This window comes from Protobothrops mucrosquamatus, unplaced genomic scaffold (assembly GCF_001527695.2).
Source record: "Protobothrops mucrosquamatus isolate PMUCROS unplaced genomic scaffold, P.Mucros_1.0 scaffold875, whole genome shotgun sequence".
NCBI classification, from domain to species: Eukaryota; Metazoa; Chordata; class Lepidosauria; order Squamata; family Viperidae; genus Protobothrops; species Protobothrops mucrosquamatus.
This window is the reverse complement of record NW_015387129.1, coordinates 70,007-87,227: the sequence shown is the minus strand read 5'-3', so window position 1 is coordinate 87,227 and position 17,221 is coordinate 70,007.

Sequence of the window (17,221 nt, the reverse complement as noted above, 5' to 3'; positions counted from 1 at the left end):
TTTGTAATGCAATCAGCCCTGAATCCCTGAGACTCAACTCTGCTGTAAACATATTATATGAATACAACATACCCATTTACATAACAATACATACATATATCACCCTGATAGGAATGTTCTACTTTCCAATTTAGTTGGAACCTAACAGCGACCAGGCTATCAGGAATGTCAAATATATCTATTTCAATGTAGTCAGTGGAAAAACTGCCCTTACCTAGAGGGGGAGTATGCCAGATGTCATAAACTTAAATCTGGAAATTTAAAAACTGTTTAGTACATGACACATGAGTAGGAAAGGCAGCATACTAAAGTATGTATCAAAGACACAGTTTGATTTTATTAATAAGAAAATTTTAAATTTTGATTAAGTAGTTGGCTAAAAGGTGCATAATCATTCAACCCAGATTAATTAGGATAAAAATACTAAGTTGTAATAAAAATCAGAAAAAACATTTTTTACCCAAGTCCTATATCAGGCAAACAAAATTAATAATTTGGTAGCAGATTCAAAGCAGACAAAAATGTACTCTTTGACACAACAGATCAATGACTTTCAGCAACAACATTTGAGGATCAATATAATGGCAAAAAAAAAAATATTAGTTAATGGGCAAAAAGACAATTATACTTTAAATCATCTCATTCTTAATCAGTTACATTTCCTGAATGTACAAGTGAGCTGATTCATTAGCTGTCTATGAAATTATTCATATTTTTAAGTCTTTAAGTTTTAAATCTACAGTTAATTTTTATTTGCAGTTGAAAAGTTGCATTAAGATAGATAATGGGTAATTTGCAGGTAATTTAGAATAATGAGCCACAATGTCTTGTTTTAATAAATCAATGGGTTAGAAGCTAAAAAAATGTTAAATTAGTATTCTGTTATCTTAAAATGAAATTATTTTTCAAGTACACTGGATATCTCAGAAGATGTGGATTTTCAACCTCTGTGTATTGAGGTATAATATATTAGAAGAAATTTTGTCTTATATGTTTTGGTTCTATTCTATGGTTGATACCATTTTGGTTTAATATTATTAAATTGTAAATAGGGTGCCTGAAAAGGAAATCAAGGTAAAACAAGTGAATACTATTGGTAATAGATGCAGCCTATGATTTCATGGGGTTTATGAGTCGTGGTGGCGCAGTGGTTAGAATGTAGTACTGCAAGCTAACTCACTGCTCACTCCAGGTGTTCGATTCTCACCGGCTCAAGGTTGACTCAGCCTTCCATCCTTCCAAGGTTGGTAAAATGAGGACCCAGATTGTTGGGGGCAATTTGCTGACTTTGTAAATCGCTTAGAAAGGGCTGTAAAGCACTGTGAAGCAGTATATAAATCTAAGTGCTATTGCTATTTATGAGAGTGTCTCAGAACAAATAGAGCTCTTTTGGGTTTTAACAAATTGTTCTAGTTAGAAGTACATTAAAGCTTATTAAATGAGAACTATAAGTTGCACTGAATTCCATTGCAAATTATTTCTCTCAAGCTTAAACTTTACATATACTTAAACTGAAAAGGGAAGAATGTTTCTCCCTGCTCCTGGTACAAGATAAAACAGTCTAAGTACATATATATATACATACATGTATGTATGTATATATATGTACTCACTCTCTCTCTCTCTCTCTCTCTCTCTCTCTCTCTCTCTCTCTCTCTCTCTTCCTAATTTTAGAATGAAGGAAGGACTTACACAGATGGGGGGCATTTTTTCTCTCTCTGTCAGTCAAGCTAGCAGCTGCATTTTTGCTCTAGCTGTTAAAACCTTTCATCTTCCACCACTCTGACCAATTGATCTCCATATGTGTTGGGTAAATTTCCCCTAAAGTTGGTCCCAGCTGTTATTTCAGGAGGCAAACTGCTCTGCTTCATAGATTTTGGACTATTCTGGAATTAACAACCCTGCAGCTGTATAAAGAGATCTAATCCAACATAGTTTTGCTAGCCAACATTTATTTACTTTCCGATCAATCTCTTATTTGCTATTTCTATTATTTTCCATTGTTCTACGTGGCTATTTCTTCTGTTTAAAAAAATAAAAAAGTTTTTAAAGCAATATTTTTAAAAATAAAAAAGAATTCCAATATATCATTAGAAAATATGCACAAGGAACTACCTACTTTTCTGTTATAGCTGCAGTATAAGGAACTTTGGAATTTCTTTGCTGCGGTTCTGAAGAACAGAATGTATAACCATACATTTCTTTGTTAATTCATGTTACATAAATTGTGCTTAATCTTAAAGTTTAGAGCAAACAGATTTATACAAAGCTACAATTTATAAAAGTGGCTTGTTTTACTAACTGATGTTACAAATAACTAAGTTACACATAATAATAAATAATTAATGAGTTAGGATTAATGATATGAAATGGAATTTTTCCCACATCCACATAGCTATACTTAAGGGGAAAATGGGATGGAATAAAGGGCAAAGTGGGAAGGATCTTTGCTACTAGAGCTGAAATCTTGACATCTCTAAACAACAAATACCAGGAACTCTGGAAAATCTGGAGGCAGAAGAAATACTGGAAACATGACTTCCCAGAAACAAAATTAGCTATGTATTTTGTAATCAACAGGAGGAATAATCACTTTCAAGTGCTTTCTGCATATTTTCATTTTAATACTTAAAATCTAATCAAATAATGACAGATTCAGAGTTTTGATCCAAATCAGTTTGGTCATATGGAGTGAACTGGATAAAAATAATTGATTTTCTTAATCGATCTGTGGTTTTAAATTAGACACTGTTTGCACATTGCTAACATTTGTATGATTATCAGTTTTCTATTTTACAGTAGGTTCTTTTGTTTGAAGATTACATTTTCTTAACGTTTTCTGTTATGCATGTCATCAGAGGAGCAAAGGGAAAATGAGGCAAATTATATCACTGGACAAATAATACAAATAATGCTTGTCATTGGTATTGCGGCACAACTGTTGCAAGGACATAATTTGTGCAACAACATGGCAAATGACATAATCATTTGGATCATAATCATTCTTCTGGATGCCTGTATTTTCTGTTCTTTCATAGAGGTGGCACTCAGCGACAGCACTGAGGGAACTAAGAAGAAGGAAATTATGTGTCTTCTTAGAGGGGTGTTTCATTAAATTTTTAGGGGGTTCGGGGTTGGCCCGAGGGGAACTAGGGGAGTCCTCTCTGAGGCCAAGGCCGGTCCTGTCTGGGGGGCGCGGAGTGGTAAGGGAGGAGACTGGGGAGTTGGCGGAGGGTGGTGTGATAGGTACGGTCAGTGGGAGGGGCAGATATGGCGGGAGCAGAGGNAGAAGAGGGAGTCAAGCTATTCTCCAAAGCGCCTGAAGGCAGGACAAGAAGCAACGGGTGGAAACTAATCAAGGAGAGAAGCAACCTAGAACTAAGGAGAAACTTCCTGACAGTTAGAACAATTAACCAGTGGAACAACCTGCCTCCAGAAGCGGTGAATGCTCCAACACTGGAAGTTTTTAAGAAGAGACTGGACAGCTATTTGTCCGAAATGGTGTACGGTTTCCTGCCTGAGCAGGGGGTTGGACTTGATGACCTCCAAGGTCCCTTCCAACTTTATTATTATTATTATTATTATTATTATTAATTATTATTATTATTATTATTATTATTATTATTATTATTATTATTATTATTATTATTATTATTATTATTATCTTTGCTACTTGATCTCTGCAGACATGCATGTGTATGTATGTCTCAGTGTGTTCACTTATGTGTATCTGTATAGTTTTTCCTCAGGTCAGACACATTGATTCTATAGTTGCCTTCGATAAGTAATTCCAGCTAAGCAAGAACCTCATGCTTATCTCTATTGTCAAGACTACAAAATAAAAGGCAAATCAATTCAAAATTATTTTTCTCCCCTTTCACTGCAAATGCTTTCTCAGCAGTATATTATTTTGCTCTCAGTTGCTAATGGTTACAGATGAGCTCTACATCAAAGCTTGTCTGGGATAAATTAGTCTTAAGATGATAGGTCACATCTAGGTTGCGGGAGGGCATCTTTTGTGAACAAAAGATACTGATTTTTCATTCTTCTCAAGTCTGCAGGTGATGGATGTCTTTTCATTTCAAACACTGGCCAGATTCAGGGCTAAGCACACAGATTTTCAAGGGTTCAAGAGGTCACTGCCAACCTCAAGGTGTCCTTCATAGATCCCAGCAAATAGAGCTGACTAAATATATCAAAGAAACTATCTCAAGAAATAGAAAGTTCTAATTCTTAAGAAATATTTCCTAAATGAAGGATACACAGATTTTTATCAGCCTGACAGTTGCTTGGTATACAAGAGTTGATTGTCCATATAGCATGAGGAGAGATCTTTTCTGGCATAGTTTCCACAAATCATCAGGTGATTAATTAATTCTGTTAGTTGAATTCTCCAGGATCCAGATACTCTCTGGCATTGCACCACTAATTTACCTGAAGTTTTAATATATTCCAATAAATGTTTGGAAGCTGTGAGGATGCACTTCAATTGAAACAGGCTGAAAATGAACCCCGTTATTTGGGAAGAAACTAAATGATTCAGAATATCCCTATCCCTCACTCTAGACCGGGATTGTGCAACCATAGCAACTTTAACATCTGTAAACTGCAACTCCCATTATTCCCCGGGCTGGGTAATTCTGGGAGTTGAAGTCCACAAGTCCTAAAGTTGCCAAAGTTGGGCTCCCCTGATCTATACAAACAGGAAGGAGGTACTCTATCTGGACATTATCCTGGCTTGTATCTCCTGCTGGAGCAGCAGATAGAAGCTGTGGCTATCATTACACTTCTTGGTGTTTGGTTCTGGATGCCCAAGGAGAGAATTATTCTGCACTCTTGGTGTCTTATCCCAGGATGTGATTTTCCCTTGAAATCCTGGGGAATCAGTTTTGCTCAGAGCTGTACATTCTCTCCAAAGGAAGAAGAATGCCTTATGGATCTTTATTTCTTTTCTGTTGTTACTGTGGTCTAGTCCACCTAGAGATAATACTCATTTCTCATTGACAACAATTGTAGTGAAACTGCACTCTCTCTGTTACACCCCTAGTTCATGACATTTTTAAATAAAATAACATAAAATCATTATTTGTTTTTATTGTATGTGCCTCAAGGCTCTGGCATATTCCTTGGACAGCAAAGATGACCAACAAGCAAATGCTGGAGTGCATAACACATGTCACAGGAAGGAAAAATCACAAAACTGCGTCTCACTTATTTTGGCCATGTCATGAGGTGATATTCACTGGAGAAAGCAATTATGTTTGGAAGAGTTCGCAGTAAAAAGAAATCAGGCAGTCAAACAGCACAATAATTGGAACCTTCAAGGCTGACACCAGACAGACCGTAGAACAACTCAAGGAAGTAGTGCAGGATTGGAAGATGTTGAGAGACCTGGCCCATAGAATCACCAAGAATCAGACATAACTGAATGGATAACACCATCATCATCATAAAAGTGATGAACACATACATCCAACATATCTTCCTCCTTCTATTTTCTCCTCAACAATAAACCTATGAGGTGAGTTGGACTGAGAGAGAGTGACTGGCCCAAAGTCACCCAGTTGGCTGTCATGCCTAAAGCAGGACTAAAACTCACCTGATTGGTCCAAAGGCACCCAACCGACTTTCAGGCCTAAGGCAAGTGTAGAGCTCACTGGTTTCTGGTAATTGGTCCAAAGGCACCGAACCAACTTTCAGGTCTAAGGTAGGACTTGAACTCACGTTCTCCTGGTTTCTTCTTCCTGCCTTAACCACTAGACCAAACCGACTGTCCATCATGTTGTGGAAGAAAACATATTTTTTTCAATATAAAACAAATGTCCTTCTAAGGAAGAAATAAAAATAAAAAACTGAACACACACTCACACACACATTCAGAGAAATTAAAACAATTAAAATATAATTTTCTATTTCTCAAAAGACACCAAAAAGTAAAATTCTAAAAGCATTTAATGCCCACACATTAAATCTTCTTGCTAATGGCTTACAGGTTTTAAATACTCTGCAGTAATGATTTATATAATTTGAAGTGGTTATTTTCCATACTTCATTACTTTACCCCAAATGATCATTGATTTGATAATTAGATGATCTTTTTAAAGCCTGCAGACATGGTGTCCTTGAAAATATTTTAAATGTCTTGTTCAGGACAAAAATAAATTACTATCTTCTGCATGCTATTTCCTGGTATTTAAGAGAATGATCTTCATAGTTTTTTTAATGCATTTGACACAGCACCCTAAAATCAACATTGCAGCAACATCTACCTCAAATCACATGTAAACAAAAATAAAAAAGTGCAAAACAATCATATCAGTTAGAGGAAAGAAAAAGATGATTAAAGAATGACTTCTGATTTTCTTTGCAGCAGCCTCAAACTTATTCCTGCTTCCTCTTTTAAATTATATTACAAACATCCCTTCTGTCACATGTTCAAGCCTTTTTTCAATCAGCAAATCCAGAAATCACCATTTCATTTTTTTCCCATTTTCAACAAAAAGTCCGTAAGTTTCCAGTCTTCAATAAAAGTATATTTTGCTTTATCCATGACTAGATAGTCAGTTTTGTTATTTCTGCTAATTTTACCATCTTGGAATCCATTCCTCCATTATGGGTATTATTCCAGTGTTTGTCCATTGTTTACATATAGCAGTCTTGCTGTGGTTACCATATATAAAATAAATTTTCCTTTTTCTAATTGATTGTCTGTAAGTCCCAGTTTAAAAAAGCTCTGGTTTCATCTTAATATTATTCTTTCAAATTCTTTGCATCATGATATGTACTTGAATCTTTCTTTCTCTCTTTTTTTCTTGTATGGTAAAATTTCATGTTTTTCCCATTTCCACCATTGATTACATGTACCTTTATTTATTACAGATAATTTCCCTAGCATAAGAACAGGTAGTTTTTATGACAATAATTGAGCCCAGGATTGCAGTCATGAGTTGTGCCAGTCATTATGCAGATCACCACATTACCGTCCCCAATTTAATGACATTTTTTTGCAGAAGTTGTTAAGCAAATTCATTGTCTGCAAGCAAAAGCTAATTTCTGGCAAAAAAAAAATCTCTGTAAATCGGATCCGAGAGGGTCTGGACTCCGACTGGGTGGCCCCGGGGGAGGTGGCGGGAGCAGGTCTTGAGACTGTTATATGGGAGGAGTTTGACTCTGTGGCTCTCGAGGACGTGGACAGGATCCTGGGGAGACTGAATGCAACCACATGTTTATTGGATCCGTGCCCCTCCTGGCTGGTACTGGCGGCTCAGGAGGGTACACGAGCCTGGCTTCAGGGAATTATAAACGCTTCTCTACGGGAGGGTGCCTTCCCCGCGGTCCTAAAGGAGGCGGTGGTGAGGCCCCTCCTCAAGAAGCCTTCCCTGAATCCAGATGTATTGGCCAACTATCGCCCCGTCTCCAACCTTCGCTTTGTGGCGAAGGTTGTTGAGAGTGTGGTTGCACAGCAGNGTTCCAGCTTGCGGGACTGGCCTAGGGGAATTTTTAGAGGGGGTTTTAAATTTATCTTAATTGGATCAAATTCAAATATTTCCCTTTTAATTAATTTTAACCTGTAATGTTATTTTTGTATTTTTATCTGATTGTTAGCCGCCCTGAGTCCGCAAGGAGAAGGGCGGGATATAAATTTAATTAAATAAATAAATAAATAGCATTTCTTCTAATGAAAAGAAAACTAAATTCTGTTTACAGCACACATTTTGTTATCAAACAATTTATCTAGCCATGTTGTATCCCTGAGCTTGTGCTGTACACAAGTTCCTGAAAACAGAATAAAATGTCTAGAGAGCTGAGATTTATTATTGTGCTACAATGAAGTCTGGCAATAACCCAGGCCAGGGATGTCAAACTCAATTTCATTGAGGGCCGCATCAGCATTGCGGTTGCCCTTGGGGGGCCAGGTGGGTGTGACCAGGATGGGTGTGGCCTACTGGGTGGGCGTGGATGGAGTGGGTGCGGCCTACTGGGTGGGCATGGTCAGCTCTACATCGTTCACATCAAGGATGCCTGTGGGGGCCTGGGCAGGAGTGGGACAGATCTGAGGGTCTCTGGCAGAAGAGGGTGGGACTGGGGCAAGTGCCAAGGCATGGCCCATTTCTTCATTCCACCACCAAATTGTACATTGGCTGCCAGCCGGCCTGGGCCAGGGCCAAGGCAGCGGGGGCCATTCCCTCACTGTTTCCAGGATGGCTTCGCGGGCCACATGAAACCACTTTGCGGGCCGCATCCGGCCCCCGGGCCTTGTGTTTGACATGTCTGACCTAGGCTGTTCCTCCTAGAAGATCAAAAATTTCATGTAGGTTATAGGGATCTCTATTCAAATAGAGCTGAATTACAAGTGCTAGGTAAATCGGTCTTTTTGTCTTATTGTTCTGCATTTTATTTAATCTTTCTGTGGTTCAAGCCTTGTGGGATATTGCACCACAGGCAAAAGTGGTAATATATCAAATGCCAGAAGACTGCAGAAAATCTTCATAATTTCAATTCTCAGAATTCATCCTTTATACATCATATTCTCAAACTAATTCTTATAAAAATGTAACTGATAGATAACACTCTGTTTCTTTGTTTTACTTCCCATTACTAGGCTGAAATACTAGGAAGCTAGAAGGAGAATTCCTTAACAATAAATATATTGATGTAGTGGATATCATAGAAGATCTTTGAGTAGCAATTAACAAAATGTTTTTTGTTCACAGTTTCCAATTATCATGGTTTATTTTTCCCTAATACAATTCTAATCATATTTTGCTACCAGGAGTTACAGAAACACCAAAGGATTCTTTATATGAGATTGTGAATTGCAACTATTTCATTTAACTTTAGAACAGTTGCAGAAATTAGAGACCATTTAAATAGCAATCATGGAGTTTGTTTAATAATAATTTAATAATTATGCAGTACAGAAGGTTTAATAATTCAGTACAGAAGGTTAACTATCAGTACTGAAATAGACATAAATAAGCTGTTTCTAAGGTCTCAACTTTAGCCAGAAATAAATTATCTCTCTTTATAAATCTTGAATAAAAACATTCATAGGATACTTCAGAAAGTGAGGCTGGGTGCATAAGAACAGCTCTTCCTTGTAATGATTGCAACTAGTAATAGAATACAATTAGATAGTTATGGCTTGGGACACTACTAAAATATGCAATGATAATAATTCTGGTCAGAGAGGAGAGAGTATGCCTGATTTCAGCTATGGAACAGCTACATAATAATAATAATAATAATAATAATAATAATAATAATAATAATAATAATGATGATGATGATGATGATGATGATGATGATGATGATGATGATGATGATGATGATGATGATGATGATGATGATGATGATGATGATGATGATGATGATGATGTAGAAATAGTGTTGGATTTCTGAATTGACAAGAGCTCTTCTGATCTCCAAAATACATTGGTATGCACAAACAGAGATTTAGGAAAGAAAACAAATGCCTTTCTACTTTACAGTTCTGAACTGGGATAAGATCTCTGGCCATTTTTCCATGTGAAGGAAAGATTACTGTGCAAATGGAACTTACTCATGCTTGTTGTTTCCTGTTAGGTTTCAAAAGTTAGGACTCTGTGACAAAATGTACTTTAAAATCAAAAGCAAGACTCACAACTCTTGTGGTAACTTGACCACGACACTACCTTCTCAACAATATCTGTAAAGTTTCAGGTCCCACAAGTCTCCTGCGCCCACATTTGCAAGACACGTAGTATACTTTATTAATTTCTACCAGTCTGAAATTCATGTAGAAAAAAACTGGGGACTATCATTATAGACAATTTATTTTGACACAAGCACTTAAACTGGGCAGCTGGTACACTGAGATTTTCTCCATATAGGAAAAAATGATATTGATTTTGCAATCTGTGGGGATATTAAAACTCTGTACTGTTTTAAGCCACTGTAGAGATGGTGAAGACAAATATTCCTTTCCTCTGCATTTGGCAGAGCATGTGGTTGGTTATTTTCATAAGTATGTCAGCCCTTCAAGGTAGTCCAGACAAGAAACCAAAAGCATGAATACTAACACTATTTTTACTGTAATGTTACAGTAACAAATGCCTTACAACAGGGGTGTCAAACTGCTGGCTCACGGGCCGGATGCATCATAGCGAAACCGTGCCTACCTCATTGCCGGCAATGGCAAAAAAGTTGTGATACGTCGCGATACATCACATGACGTTGCGAGTGACACCCCTGCCTTACAAGTTTGAAAGTACTTCTCCTCTCCCTTGCTTTTATTTTCCAGAGAACTGGGGAGGGTCCTTTGTGAGATGCTTTCTCTACTTCCATTCCTTCTCTGGGCTGAAGTATCTCTTGACTGATTATTGTTTAAGTTGCAGAATCTCCTACTGTTTCCAAAAGTTATTCTCACAGTCCATTACAGTAACTATGTTTCTCCACATTTAATCCCGACATCCTGAAGAGCTCATCAATTATGCTGTCCCTGTCCCTGGAATTAGTCGTTTAAAAATGATCGTTCCTTTAAAATATATTCCAGTTGAACACATTGTTACTATGGGGGAGCAAGTTTAATGGCACCTGCAGAGTCATAGTGTTGTGTGTCATTGCTTCTGTCTTTAGTCATTTGAGGTTGTGAATGCCATTGAAGGCACATTCCATCACTTTGGGTGCTTAGGTATTGACATTATATCTCTTGTAGGCTGTTTGCAGCTATTAATGACTATACAAATTAATAATGCATTTCTCTACCCCCAGGTCACTTTAATTGCTATAATTTATGTCCCTTGAAAATATTCAGACTACACATGTAATCCATGCCTCTCAGACTCAGAGGATCATACACCCAAAGCCCAGAAAGTAAACAAATCAATTCTAAATTTATAGACATCATCTGTAATTGATATCAGTTACTGTCCTTGGCAAAGAAGTCATGGTATTGAAGGTAGAAATGGAAACAGAGTAAGCTGCATTTATTGAAGCTCTGACACTTAACTGTAAAAAAAATTAGATTTACAGAGAGAACACCTTCCTAACAATGAAAAATCCAGTAATTTAACTGGGGAGGTAGAAAGCAGAGTTATGCAAAGTAAACAACTGAGTTTAGGTAGTCCTCAATTTATGGTCACAATTGGACCAGAATTTCCATTGCTAAGTAAAACAGTCATAAAGCAAGATGTTAAAGCAAGATGATTGCACTACTTAGTAACTATAATCCTGGCCATCTAGCTTTCATTAAGGGAGAATCATGTGTTGTTAAGTGGAGGGAGTCCTAGATAAGGAGGGGGAGGGGTTCTGCAGAGGAGTAGGGGAGGCTCCTGGAAGGTCCAGGGCATCAGTAGCATATATCAAAACATAAAACTATGCTTCAAAACAAACTAAATATTAAACTCCCCATTAGCATGCTGCTTAGAAAACACATCTAGGAAACAATGGCTTTATTTTTTTTTGTTTTTTTTAAAAAAAATAGAATATTAAGTCTGGGCAGTGCATGAAGGCTAACTGTAACAGTGGGAGATCTAAATCCTACCTGTCCCACAGTCCAGTCACTGAACTAAAAAAGAAAATCACAGTGTTTTGACAAGCAGCAGCTGGTGCTGTAAATAATTTCATTTTAGTCACCAAGCTTTGTGGTGAATTGCAATTTGCCAGGTGATTGATTATGAATGAGCTCAGTAGAATGGTTACTGACTCTTCTTGAACTGCTTTTCTAACAACTATGGAGGAACAATTGGGAGGGCAAAGTTTTGCAGTAATGGGAAAACAGCTTTTAAATTCTTCCTATTCAAAATGCTTCATTACAATTTCCATTTGTATCTTCTAGAATCAGATATTTAAGAAACAAAATAGATGCAAAATTCTTCTATTTGAAAATTGTATTATTGGATGTACTCTTCAAATTTATCTCTAAAATGTTTAAACTGTTATAACCAAAAAAAAATCTATTAATAAGCCCAACATCACACTTCACTATAGTGAGATGAAAACAGCTGTTACAATATTTCTTCTCAAGTATCTTCTTATCTGATTTAGGAGGTAATTAGAACTGGTGAAATACGCAGGATGACAACCAGAATAAAAACAGTAATAGTGAGTATGATGAGTTCATACAACATGGTAGGTGATTCAAAGACAATTCACTGAAGTTTAAAATGATCAAGATACTGAGTCAATATGTAAACATACTATTATGGCTGCTCGGTGGCTAAGTTGTTAGTAACTAGGTCTGTGCAAATCTGCCCTGATTCAATTTGGAGACGAAAATTTGAAGGAGGCATCATTTTTTAAAACATTGTCTACAGCCATAATGTGAAATGACCACTCACTTGCCCTTCTGGTGGATTCTCTGATCATTTTGTCTTCAGAGTTGGCTGGCAAGCTTGCGTTTTTAGGAACCATGGTGGCGCAGTAGTATTGCAGGCTAATTCACTGCTCACTGCCAGGAGTTCAGTCTTGACTAGCTCAAGGTTGACTCAGCTCAAGGTTGGTAAAATGAAGAACCAGATTGTTGGGGGAAATATGCCAACTCTGTAAACCGCGTAGAGAGGACGGTAAAGCACTGTGAAGCAGTATATAAATCTAAGTGCTATTGCTATTGCTATCACTGGATTTGATGGGATACAAAGGGCACACTGACAGTTTTTGTGAAGTTTTGTATTTCACAACTGGTTGGCAAGGCTAGAAGACAAGCTTATCTTTGTTTGGGAAGACTTCCTGGTTGCTGTCAGGATTTAATTATGCTAGGACTGTGATTTGCTGGCAGTATCCTATGTTAAGTGTCAGAGGCAACAGACTCATGTATCATTTTCTTTTACAAATGTGCATTGTACAAACAGGACTTGTAGTCTAACTATGGTTGTGACAAAGAAGATATAAATCACCATTTGCCTGTACCAGAAGAGAGTTTATTATAGTTGTAATACATGTCATGAACATAAACAAAAATTATTAGTAAAATTGAGCTGTTCTGAATTTCTGAGGAGAACCCTTAAAACGTATATTCTGAGGAGAATGTATAAAGGAGTAGGTTTGAGCTATCTGAAAACCCATGAAGCATCTTTTGGTGGCTGAGGAATGCACTTACGAATTTTAGGAGGGTGAGGAACAGTGGATGGGGCAAATTATGCAAAGTGTGCAAGATCATTTCACAAATTTATAAGTGGAGGCTAGGTATTTAATTTCTATCTTGAATATGGATTTGTTTTGCTATGTCTTTTAAATTATCTTAAGCTTATCTTAGCGCTTAGACCACTTTTATTAAAATGGTAGGGATTGCTAGCAATGTTTGGTTCCTGTCTCTGTATAGGGTTTGCAGATCCATTAAAAAAATTCTTGAGGGCTTCATGGTACCCTCAGAGTGCCTACCATTACCTTTCTATGTAAAACTCAACCTTTAGTAGCAGCAATACAAATTTTACAAAGCCATCTTCCATGGAGGGTGACCTCATTTCCTTTAGCATTAATCACACAAGACCTAGATGGGTTACAAAGGTGGCTTACCTCTGTCACATTGAATGGACCACCACACAGCTTCACTGTGAATGTTCAGATGGGCTCACTGGCTGTGGCTGATATGGTCTCCTATAGCAAGACATGCAAAAATGCCCATGTTTCAGTTCTGATCTGAAAGTTTCAAGAAGTGCAACATAAACTGTTTTCTGCTCAGCAAATAACTGAATATAATTCTTTTGGTCTATGACTATATATGCCTTAATAAACCAATACAATCACATATCAATGACCTAAAATTTGGGAGAAAGTGAAGAGCTAGAAGTGGGCAAAGCAATTTGCAAGCTTTATTCCCAATTGCATCAACTGGAACTAAGAAAGAGCTGTTTTCATTCTAGATAGCTCTTGCCTTATCACATTGAATAAAAAAGTCCCACCCAATTTGGAATAGTGGGCACACATGGAACCTGAAATACATGTGATGGGTGCTCTCACAAAATGACCAAGGCTTGCTGTTCACAATGGGGTTGCTATGAGAGATACAAAGTACTGACATAAGATACTTGGCATCCTTGCTCTCAACTATTTCTCCATTGATTTTTCTTCTTTTAGGAAAATGCTTCTAAGTGGGCAGCTGTCCCACACTTTTACTGTCTCAAGACAACTTCTGGTACTTTTAGGTACTAAGAATTAACTGCATTTCTATATAGATTAATTGAAAAACAAAGCATATGTGCTTGTTAAAAGATCTGAGAAATAGCCACAGAAAAAGGGATGGATTTGAAGATAAAAGGAGAAGATACTCTGATGTTCATTTGATCATGGGAAAGGAAAAGTTAATGCAATAGAAATACCCTGGAGACACTTTGCTTTCCATGAGGTATGAGGCTTACATATTTAATCATGTGAAAGGAAATATTTTAGTTAACTCTTAAAATTAGTGGCAAGCTTAACATCTGCTATAATAGCTGTTAATCCTACTATTTATAACACCCTATAGGTCTATCAAACTAGGATATCTATTATGACATTCTATTACACTGGCCACCCTTAAAATATATATTAGAAAAATGCCAGGCAACCACACCACTTCTATTGATAAATTATATAATTAGACTCTTAGTTTAAATTCATCTAATTAGTGACACTGATATTGGGAAAATGTTTTGTTTTTATTGCTTGATCAGTCTTTTGGAACTACTAAAGGGGAGTAAACACTGGACAAGGCAAAAACTTACACACATTCAAAGGTGTCAGAAATAAAGATGGAACTTTCACAGAATACAATTTACATATAAACCATATGAATAACCCAAATTTCTGCTGATGGAGAAATAAATGTCTCACTTATTAGGGTTATCATAGATGACAGCAAAGAGTACCTTTTTATTCTAATGGTTGTCCCAATTATTGCAGCTAAGCAGTAATATAATTTAGCACTATTTTAAAAGTAATTGAAATATCTTTTAATCTAAACTGCTATGCAACTAATTCTTCTCAAATTGTATCATGTTGAAATTGCAATTTTTAAATAAAAGCCACTTTTATAGTGAAGAATGGATGTATTAAATTATTATGCAGCAAACACTCTATTTTATGTACTAATAGTAAGAAAGGCATATACATTAAAATGAATGTTTGTTAAACAGCAAATGATATTTTTCATAGCCTCAAATAAAGAAGCACACAATATTACTATATGCAAGAAAGTATTTTTAAAATGCTGGAAATAATCTTATATAGCTTCTAAAAATCAAAACTTTTTGTAACATTCAGAATTAAACTGGTTAAAACATTTACCTATGATGAATTTCAACTTAATCTGACATACAAATGCTGGTGAAGTAATGAAGAATTGGTTCTGTTAACTAATTCATCCTAAAATATTTAAAAGTCATTAGGACAGCAGTATAAATCAAAACTCTATCTATATTTCCTATTCATCATACACGAAACACCAGTTACAGTCAGTGGCATTAATTGATTTTTGCACATTGTAAAATAATATTATGTCAGTATAGAATAATGTTTTGTAATTTTTCAAAAAAGACATAAAATACCAAAGCAAAAGGAATAATAGATGAGATAATATAGTAAGTAGTTCCCGAACTCATGATAACCTTGAAATAAGGATTAAGATTTTAAGCAAAATCTGATTTATAAACATTTTTCATTTTGGCCCTGCCTGCAGTCATACACCAAGTTGAAATGTCACCTGATATTTAATTCTCTCCTAATGCCTATCGTAATACATAAGATACAGTAAAAATATGGGGTTATGATTTATCTTATTTCATTAGTTGTAAGGTTTTTGGACAGTGTATTATTCTGCCTTTTTTACACTGACGTAAGTCCCACTATATTCAGTAACATTGCCTTCCAAATAAATATACTTAGCTTTGCAGCCTAAAATTGCTACTGCTACTGAACCTCGATTTTAAATTAAAATGGATACATTTCCAATTAGATTGGCTGCAGCAAAACAAGATTGCAATTAATCCTGTTTATTGGCAAAAAAGTGACAGTATCCCTTTGTACTGGTAGTCCTTGACTTATAACCATTTGTATAGTGACCATTCAAAGCTACAATGGCACTGGAAAAAGTGTCTTAAAACTAGTCTTTGCACTTATGACCATTGCAGCATCCCCACCACCAATGATCAAAATTCAGGTGCTTGGAAACTAGCATATATTTATGATAGCTGCAATGTCTTGGGTTATTAATAATAATAATAATAATAATAATAATAATAATAATAATAATAATAATAAAAAAGTTGGAAGGGACCTTTGTGGCCTTCCCATTCAGCTTCCGACAAGCAAAACCAGGTACTCCCCACGTGTTAATTGCTTTAATGAAGTTTTCACCATTTAGTTTTCATTTCAAAATGTTCTGAAATCACTTAATAAATTTTGTAAAACTATTCCAATATCTTTATTGAATTTTTTGTGCTTTTAAATAAGAAATCTAGTGCAGACTTTGTTTTTCCAAATAATTTTAAATCATTCATGCAGAGTAAATACAAAATTTTACTCCTTTTTTGGCCAATTCATATCCACAGTTTTAACTTGTTCAAAACTGTTGTCAGTGGCCATTGATAATATAAAGAGTAATGGTAATAATGAGCTGCCTAGGAAAATTCCATATTTGATTTTGACTTCTTCTATCTGTTTTCTATTAGCCATCAACTTTTTTCACCAAAACTTCGTTGATGTACTCATAAATTGCTGAATGTTTCTGCTGACTCCAAATATTTGAAACATTTCTCAATCCAGCTATGTGAAACAGAATCAAATGCCTTAAGATTGATCCTAGCCTTAAAAAAATTGTTCTTCCTTCTTTTGAATTCTTTAAAACCAAATTGGCAATTAATAACTAGTCTTCTTTCCTCTCAAATTTTTGCAGCACCCTTTTTGTTTTACAGAGAGTAAATCGTTTATTTTTAAATAGCTGTAGATTTTATTTGTAATTATGCCCATAAGTAGTGATACATTGTTGGTAAACTGGTTATAGGTCTATAGTTTCCAGAGTCATTTCCCTTCTTCTTCTTTGAATTAGGAATGTCCTTCTAGTTGTTAGCCATTTTTTATTTACTGGTGCTTCCAAAACCCTATTCATCTTTTCTGCCAACCTCAAGTATAAATTTGTCAATGATTTCAGCCTGAATCCATGGAGTTCATCTGGTCAGGGAACAATCCAGTGCGGTTTACAAATGTCAGCATATTGCCCCCAACAATCTGGGTCTTGATTTTACTGACCTCAGAAAGATGGAAAGCT